General features: G+C 40.1%; 1 long non-coding RNA gene across 3 annotated transcripts in view; it reads right to left on the bottom strand.

Moving 5' to 3' along the window:
- Positions 1 to 4,892: 4,892 nt before the first annotated feature.
- The window catches only part of LOC110742542, a 70,577-nt gene continuing 65,895 nt past the window's right edge, over positions 4,893 to 9,574 (bottom strand). For 2 of the 3 annotated variants that reach the window (XR_002520333.2, XR_004182126.1), the window contains exon 5: positions 7,540 to 9,140. This is a non-coding gene — a long non-coding RNA (uncharacterized LOC110742542). Of the gene's footprint in view, positions 7,175 to 7,539; positions 9,141 to 9,574 lie in introns of those variants that run through there. The other variant, XR_004182125.1, reaches the window with a different exon arrangement.

The following is a 9,574-nucleotide window of genomic DNA, read 5'->3' as shown; positions in this document are numbered from 1 at the left end:
CCAATTCTGGACACAGCATGACATTAAATATTCTGAGATACAAGAGAATCGTGCCCAGAGTAAGTTTTCACTACGTGTTTGCTACTGTTCTCCCACCTTTACTGATGAGAGAAGAGAGTTAAATAACTTACCTAATGTTCTACAGCTACTAAATGATGAAACCACCAAATCAAGCCAATTATTTTCCACAGCCTCTGTTATACACTATATTAGTTTGCTAGGGCTACCATTAGAAAGTACGACAAACTGGGTACTTGCACAACAGAAATTTATTGTCTCACAGTTATGGAGGCTAGAAGTCCAAGATCAAGGTATAGGCAGCAGTGGTTCCCCCCAAGGGCTATGAAGGAGGATCTCTCTCATGCCTCTCTCCTTGCTTCTGGTGGTTTGATAACAAACTTGGTGTTCCTTGGTTTGTAGATGATGTATCACCCTAATATCTGCCTTTATCTTCATATGCCATTCTCTCTGTGAGTGAATATGTCTAAATTTCACTTTTTATAAGAACACCAGTCATGTTGAATTAGGGGCTTACCCTACTCCAGCATGACCTCATCCTAACTTAACTGATTAAATCTGCAATGTCACCATTTCCCAACAAGGTCACATCCTGAGACAGTGGGGGTTAGGACTTCAATATTCACGTTTTAGGGGACCCCAATTCAACCCATGCTCTATAAAGTATTATGCAGAACTGTGCTCCCTCCCCCACTGTTAGTTTTTTTTTTTTTTTTTTTTTTTTAAGGGAAGGCGAGGGTTAAAGAAAGACACACACAAACAGAGAAGGCTGCTCAAACAGCAACACGGGTATATTGCAGATGCCTGTGGTAGTGGGGGACGAGCTTAATGCCAGAGTCCACCACCACTTAGAGGCTGGGGTACTTATAGTTGTGTGTGGGAGGGGTTTAGGCAGTACGGCTTGCTGCCCACCAGGATATCGATAAGATGTTCTCATGAGGAGGCAGTTTTGGCCCTTGTTTCCGCAGAATGTGATAGTGGTGTTCCTTGGCCCTTTGCCCAGCAGGATGTGATAGGGATGTTTCTTTAGTTCGGCCTCTGTCTTTAGTTGGGCCTTTGTCTGCCTTGTGGTTAGGTGGTTAGGCAGGATGTTTCTTACGGCCCAAACCCCCATGAAATGTTTCACTTTGACCAAGGTCTGCAAAACAGCAGGGAGCTTACAAAATGGTGCACTTTGGACTAACATCCACGACTGCTAATGTGTTCTTAGTGCTTCCCATGTGCCAGTCACCTTCCTGAGAGCTTTCGGATGAAATCTTCACTTCATCCTCACAGAATCCTATGAATGAAATCCTCTCATTATCCTTATTTGAATAAAGAAGCTGAGGCACACACAGGTAGATAGTTCTATCATGTTTCCCACTCCCCATGGCCCTCTCTAAGGCTTGCAAATCACAGAGACAAAAGAAGCCATCAGACAGGATTCTCTCAGGCTCCCGTCTGCACCTCTGCACACACTCTTCCATCTCTGCTCTTGCCATCAAGGGAACATCCTGACCCAACTGGCTGGGAATCATGTTTCAAGAATTACCCTATCTCTCCTTCAGCATCAATAAATAATCACAGAAATCAATGTAAAATAAATTAACGTAAGTGCTACAGAAAGAAAAAGGGTCATGAGAGAAATGACAGGCCAGTGGGGCCAGTGTGCTGTGGGAAAGGCACTGGCACTAGATGAAGCCAGGGAGGTGAGCAAAGCTAGGCTGAGAGTCTTGCACTGTACTGTTAAGAGGATCTGTTTTGTCCCCACTAGAGTGGGAAAGCATTCCAGGGAAAGGCATGGCCAGTTGACATAGAAGCAGAGGATTATAACAAGGTGGCAAATGGTCTAATTGCTTTTAAGCCCAGTATTGTGAGAACACAGAGGAAAGATGAGAGCTCTGTAAGTGGCACCAGGAAGGTTTTCTCAGTGCAAACACTTGATTTGCCAAATGAGAGGTCAGTAGAGAGTTATCCTCAAAGATGGCATAGGTTTAATTACATTCTTTGCCTCTTCACAGCAATAAGGTGCTATCATCTTATTGTATAAATACGTATTAAACAGGGTTCCTTGGGCCATTAATTCTGATTTTTATTTACCCCATACACTTAAAATAAAGAATGAATTAAACTACAATAGCAACACCGAAGTCCTACTTTGAACAGAATCTGGGGTGTTAAACAAATAACAACATTTTAGCCAAGCTACCCTCAGAACCCAGAAAACAACCACATTAAAACAAACAAGTGAACATGAGGGGGAAAGTGTGGCAAGAAAGAGCCCACAAAACCACAGAAGTAGAGTGAGGACAGCCATGTGTGGGCAACAGGCCCCAGGGATGGGCACCGGAGTCCCGGTCCTGGTTTTGCCACTACCCTGTGACATTACGCAAGTTACCACTGGGGCATAAATGCATAGGAGGCCTGATGATTTCCAATGTCCTGTTGGGATTCAACATTCAGGGTGTCTCCGAGTCAGTGGACTCGTCCTCAGGATGGCTAAGTTGTCAATGGGAAGTTATAATGGCAAGTTGGAAAGAAGAAAATGGGAATTGACTGTTTATTCTCATTTGCTTCTAGAGGAAGGTATCCAGGTTGCTTTTTTCTCCCCCCTCATGCTTCAGATTCTTGGGTTCAGACAGTGTCTTTTCACTGGTGGGAGGAGTCATGAGAGATCAAAACCTTAGCAAGTTGTGTATGGCAAGCTTTTCTTTTATTTCTGTCCTTTCTTCTAGAATGATGAACCAGCCTAAGGCCAAGTCGTCTCTCATGGAGATCCTCTTTCCTACCCTGCAACTCACCACCAAGTCTCGGAGCCACACCTTCTCACTTTCTTTGTCTGTCTGGACAAGTTACTAGGAGAGTGATTACCTCACGGTCTCTCTCAGTAGAGTACTAAGGTCCGACGCATGGTCTGGGCCAGGGCTGTGATATAGACTGTGAAGTCCTTTCCCATGGTTAATTCTGATGCTGCTTAGGAAGTAATAGGTCCCCCATATGGTGCTGCTTTTCAGCCCCTTGCATTAGTTTGGGAACTAAACTCTGATAGGAACTCTTAGCTGGCTGGAGGGCCTTCAGTGCCTCCCTGTCTTTCAGGGACCTTGTGAAGACTACTGATCAGCAGTAGATGAGACGTAGATATTCTTGCACTCTCTGGCTAAATGACAATCTAATCACACCTGGGTTTTTCTAAATCTATCAGTATTGGCAAGATTAGCATTTAAAAAAACCTTATTTCTAATAACTGCTTCCCTTTGGAAATCAACCTTTTCTTACTCCTCAGATTCTCTGCACTTGGCGTAACTCCTACAAATAGTCAAGTCTTTTTCACTACACTAAGATAAATACCTAAGTCAGTTAAACAGCCAGAAAAAGAAGTAGAACAAGCTATGGTTGCTGATGAGTTTCCATGGAAACAAAATCCAGACTGGAATCCACTTCCAGTCTCCCCTGGGTTGGTAACTCATAGACCTAATCTACATTGAAGCAGCAAAAAGAAAGATCAGAATATAGTCAACTTTCAATCGTCTTCATGTTACCATATATACATACCATTATATCAGATATATAAGCATACATATATATATCTGATATATATGATATATATATAAAAACATACATATATATATATATTTGATATAATGGCAACTAATCCTCAGATATAGTTTTCACCTTTCAGTGTCCCTGTGCTTCAATTAATTTAGGCATGGGCAGACCATTTTAAAAATAAACAAACAAAAAACCTTTCTATTGCAAATACTGAATCATAAGCTTCACATAGCCATGTTTGTAAGCCATGTTTTTTCATCACCTGATTTGTTATGTCAATACCGTTGTTCCACCAATCCCAGTTTTATGGATCAGTATAATATGTAAAAAGCTCCAAAGAACATAGTTCTGCAGATGTTCTGCAATCATAAACTTTATAATTAAATAGGTAAAAGGTATAATAAAACAGGTACAAGATCTAATGTAGATCTTGCACACTGAAATGGAAAATCCTGTCCCATGCTGTCTTCAATTTAAAATAAAACACCTCTTTTCATCACTCCTTCATGTACTGAAAAACTGTATTGGGAGCTACTCCCAAATATATTTACATGAAAACAAATACGACAAATTCCTCTTTTATGCCATTGCTTTTAGGGCTGTACTAAGTCTGTGCTGCTAGGCCATCATAGAGAAAGCTCATAGTGGGAGAATTCATGCAATATATTTCCTTTCTGCATAGTATCTTATGAAGCAGATGCCTCATTAATATCAAATGATGAGCCAACAACTCCCCTTTGGCTTCCTGTAGGAGCCACTATCTGGGTCCACACTCACCTAACAGAGCTTCCCCCCATGGGAAACTGATAAAATTTATTACAGTAATGGATTTTATTCCAATATGACATTTGTACCTTGGAGCAAAGTGACTATAGATCATCTTGATGCTCTTTTTCAATTTTACTAGGTAAATATTGAACCATTGATGATACAATATTTCAGGAATCCTTCTTTTACAAGTCCTTGTAGGACACTATCACACTCCCAAGATGAAACTGTTGGAAGTGTCTTGCTGTGCATAGACGAACAGCCATGTGACATCACTCACAGTTCTGAGAAGCAAATTCCAGTAATGGGAGAAATGCAGCCCGGTTGACATTACATTTACTGCAGAAACCAGTGTCTCCTGGACTGAACATTTCTCATATGCATCAGCAAACAAATACAAGCAAAGCTTCAGATCTCTTTAAGTCCCAGTAAACAAATCATTGGGTCATTACGTTTTCAAGCTAGGAGGTACCTTAAGCTTCCCCCAGTAAAACCTCTTTTATTTCATAGATGACTTGGTTAGATGATTTGCTTAAAGATACTCAGGAAGCTAATGAGAAAATCGAAATGAGGAACCATTTTTTTTTTTTTTTTCAAAATACACCTTTCTCTCAACAAACGAAATTCTTATGCTTCAGATTGCACAGGAATTCAAATGGAGTCATTCAATTTTAAGTATTCTTGGATGCACTAACTGGTGATCTCCACTGGTCTACAAGAACTATAAGCATTCCTTTAAGATCTGCCAAGCCAACTTTTTACTGCATCACTGCCCATTTAAGAACCAAAGACTTAAACTTCCTCCCCTTATCACCCAAAATTGCTTCTCTGGCTCATTCAGGTTAATCTGACTAAAATCGAGATCATTTTTTTTTTCTTTTTCTACCAATATCCTGTAGAGCCAGCATTTAGGAATTTCAGGTTCTGGTCTTGGCATTGTCACTTAAACTTCATACTATCCTGGACAGATTATGCATCCTGCCTAGACTTACATTACCTCATTTAAACACACCAATATTTAGGTCTAGTCAGGGGTTCTTTATGTGATGTCTAGTTCCCAAGTTCAGGCAGTCTATGAAAAACTGTATGTTTAATTTTGTGTGTGTATGTAGGAGACATTGTAGTATAGAAAATATTCTAAACTTTGATTAAAGAATTTCTGGGCTATGCGATTTTCTACAGTCCACTGAAACACTAAGATTCTACAAATTACATTATATTTTAAAGTGACATCTAAACATATCATTCATATCACATATATTTATCCATTTTTCTTTCCACTTGGTCTTAGGTTTATCTAAAACCCAGGGGATCAGGAACACTTTAAAGCAACTGTCTACTAGTAACAGATGACCAAAACACAAACCTACAATCACTTTCCCTGTAGCCTGTCTCCACAGCTGCTGCCTCCTTGAGCTGTTACCTAATTTTCTATTGCCTAAGCCCTCAGATAATCATGCTCTAATTGCCCTTCTGGATTTTTCTCTACCACCTGCTGTTGATATGCAGCTATAGAGAGCAACACGTTAGGAAATGGGAATACCAAAGTCAGCGTCTCATTATAGTAAAATTGGGAAGCTAAAGGTCAAAGCTATAGAAATTGTGCTGAAGGTCAGAGACTAACGAAGATCATAAGAATAAGAATGAATATCAAGTATATACAGTAGGGACCAGAAAGCAAGTGAATTCAGAGTTTGAGATGGATATGGCAAGGGGTTCAGATTACCAACATGTTAGGATAACAAAGACCTGCTTTTATTTTTTGTTTTTCATATCACTCAAGTAAAAGATTTTAAGTTTATAGGGGAGGTATAAGACTCACTTTCATTCTACAAGATGATTATAATATCTGGTCTTTTTGCACTGGCATTATTGTCACACTGAACAATAATAGCAACTGCTGATGCTACTATTGCTGTATTCAGCACTGCTTTCATGCCTAGCATTTTACTAAGAGCTTTTCATGTATCATTTCATTTAATATTTACGGCAACCTGAGGTCAGTATCATTATCTCAGTTTTATAGATGAGGCTGTAAATTTTGAGAGGAAGTGTGACTTGCTCAAGGACTCTAGTTTATAATTGAGGGAACCAGGTTCAAACTCAAATCCGATTAAGGGAGACACTTGACACCTATATTAGCTTTCTAGAGCTGCCATAAAAAATTACCATTAACATCTAAATTCATTGTCCCAGTTTCTGGAGTTTAAAAGTCTGAAATCAAGGTGTTGGCAGGGCCATGCTCCTACTGAAGGCTGTAGAGAAGCATTCATCCTTTTATCTTCCTAGCTTCTGGTGGCTCCCAGCAATATGTGGCATTCCTTGACCTGTTGCATCCCTCCAATCTCTGGATTCCTTTCCATGTGTATCTCTGTGTGTCCTCTCCCTCTTTTTATATATTTACCAGTCATTGGATTTAAGGCCTGCCCTAATCCAGTTTGATGTCATCTTCAATTAACAAGTTTTATTTGCAAAAACTCTATTTCCAAATCAGGTCACATTCTGAGGTTCTGGATGGACATGAATTTTGGGGGAGACACTATTCACCTCACTCTAATACCTTTGTAGAGAGCTAGATATTATGGACTAGAAATAATTGAAATGAACCATTCATAATAAATATTATTATTGAAGGGCTGTGCATAAAACAATGTATGTCATTCTGAATGATGATTAACCACAAAACAATAACAGCAGTATGAGAATTTTTTATTCCTTGACATTACTGTGTGTGTTGTGTGACCATCATTCTCTTGCAGGTATGTATGATGTGACTTTCTCCAGGATATAGCTTTCTGGGGTAGATCTGACTATAGTCAGTGTGTTGACTCGCATCTTTACTTCAAAGCCTTGAGAAAACCTACAAAGTCCAGGATGACAAGGTTAATACTGCATTTGATTTACTTCCAGGAGAGATTTCCATCTTTAATAAAAAATAAAGGCTCATATGTGTTCGAGAAGAAAAAAGGCAACAAATGGTCAGTTGTAGCTTCTGGTTCAGATCAAACCGAATAAGTCTAATAAATGTGAGAGTCCTATGCTTTCACCCCATCCATAGTGTGCTACAGGAAAATAGCTGTGTATTTTATTTCCCTTCAAATGTTTACTCTTGCACCAAGATGTGTGTTTGGAGGACATGGAAGACTGGCAACCTACTTTGGAACAAAGATGCGGGAGGAGAATAAGTTCCCCAACACAGTATTAAATGGAAAATAACCACTGCTCTCTCTCAAAGTCAACCTTTGCTACTCAAAGACTATCTATGTTTGCTCTACATATCAAGAGACTCGACATATTGTTAAGTAGGTAAGCAGAATCCTGAACCTCAACCGGTGTCCGCCCTGTCCCTTCAGAGCCATGGGGACAGTAATGACCTCCTGGGGAAGGACCTTCTCATTTGGCTAGAGCTACTTTTGTTGTAAATTGCTGAGCAAGGATGGGGCATAGCAAATGCTCTGTAAATGTCAGCTGCCATCTGTATCCTCATTTCACAGATGATAAAATGAAGGCTCAGACAAGGCATTCATTTAAAAAAGGCAAAACACTTTAGGGAATGCTTTTAAGTTGCTGTGGCACACAGAATCGGAATCCATACTAAAATGTTTAGTAAAGAATTTAATAAAGTTGCTGCCCAACAAAGAATAATAACTTAATCTTTTAACCTTAAAATTAAATGAAGGCACTTGACTAAAGTGAAAGGTAAAATTTTCAACATCTCCTTATTTCAAACCCTGCATGATTTCTTTAGAGGCAAAGATGTAACCATGCCAGAAAAAGTAGAGTCCAGAAAGCATTCAGAGGTAAGTAAATATTTTGAGTCCTACCCCTGGAGTGGATGGATGCTCAAGCTCCAGGTCCATCAGATGTTTTTGATCAGCATAAACACCACAGCACCCTGTGAGCTGCCACTTGTGTTGGTTGAATAGCCAGGTACTGCTGGCTCCAGTACCAAAAGGGAGGTCCAGCAGAATTAATGCTATTCTTTATATTGTCCTCCGTGGGACGTCTTCTCACTGACATAGATTTGAAGCATGGCAGCCCAGAGGTTTGGTGAAGGACCGAGTTTAATAATTTATTATATTGTGTGAGAGTCTAGGACCCTGGCCTGGGTGCAGGTGTAAGCAAGGACAGGCTGAGAAAGTCAGCGAGAGACAGGGTGCTGTCAGAGAAAATTAGTTGAACAGGGTGGGAATGGAGAGAGGAACGGAAATTAAACTGATAAGGAGAACTGGGCAAGTGTAGTTAATCTAAAAACCCAAGGCAAGGTGATACAGATTTCATGAAAGAAGCTGGCTCACAAAATCTGAGTTTAGGTGGCTCAAAATGGAAGGCAAGATGTGGTACCCACAGTGAGATTCTTTCACATTCTGGGGCACAGCTCTAATGCCCTATAGAAATGCCTGCTGCTTTGGCTATGGGGTACAGGGAGTTAGAAAGTTCTCAAGCCTGCTTAGATTGGTTCTTACAAACTTCATCCCCTTTCAGAGGCTTTTTACTCATTAATTACCTCAATGACCATTATATCTACATGATTTGAGTATGGCATTAAGAACTACGCCAACTTTTAGGTTAAAAATATGAGGTACTATTGGCTTTTAGTTTTCTTTTTAAGACCAATACACGACTGAACAATTGCCAGTTTACTACTGTGTGCTGGGCAAATATTGAGTAGATCGTGAAGAAAATTGAGAACCTACCCTCATGGAAGTTATCATCAAGGTCACGTGGCTGGTTGGCAGGGTATAGAGATAATCACATCTTCTGATTCACAGTTCTGTTTCCCTGACACCTTTCTAATCTCTTGAATGAATATACATTTCTTAAAACTGACAGGGAAAGTATTAACAATGCAACACAAGGCAAAACAGAGAAAGTGGATTAGTTTCTTGGTATTAACTGTTTCACATGAGGGCTAAATATTCAGAGATAATGAAGATAATACAATAAATGTGATTAAATTATTTCTTATTGACTATGTTACAATTGGTATATTTCTAGAATAGGAAACAAAGCAAAAAAAGTGTCACTTAAATATTTATTGGAAAACTACTGGCTGAGCACGGTGGCTCACACCTGTAATCCCAGCACTTCGGGAGGCTGAGGCGGGCGGATCACAAAGTCAGGAGATCCAGACCATCCTGGCTAACACGGTGAAACCCCGTCTCTACCAAAAAATATAAAAAATTCGCCAGGCATGGTGGCGGGTGTCTGTAGTCCCAGCTACTCAGGAGGCTGAGGCAGGAGAATGGCGTGAACCTGG

The sequence above is a fragment of the Papio anubis genome, chromosome 2, assembly GCF_008728515.1.
Source record: "Papio anubis isolate 15944 chromosome 2, Panubis1.0, whole genome shotgun sequence".
NCBI classification, from domain to species: Eukaryota; Metazoa; Chordata; class Mammalia; order Primates; family Cercopithecidae; genus Papio; species Papio anubis.
Note: the sequence above shows the minus strand (reverse complement) of the source record. Positions and strands in the feature narration are given on the sequence as shown.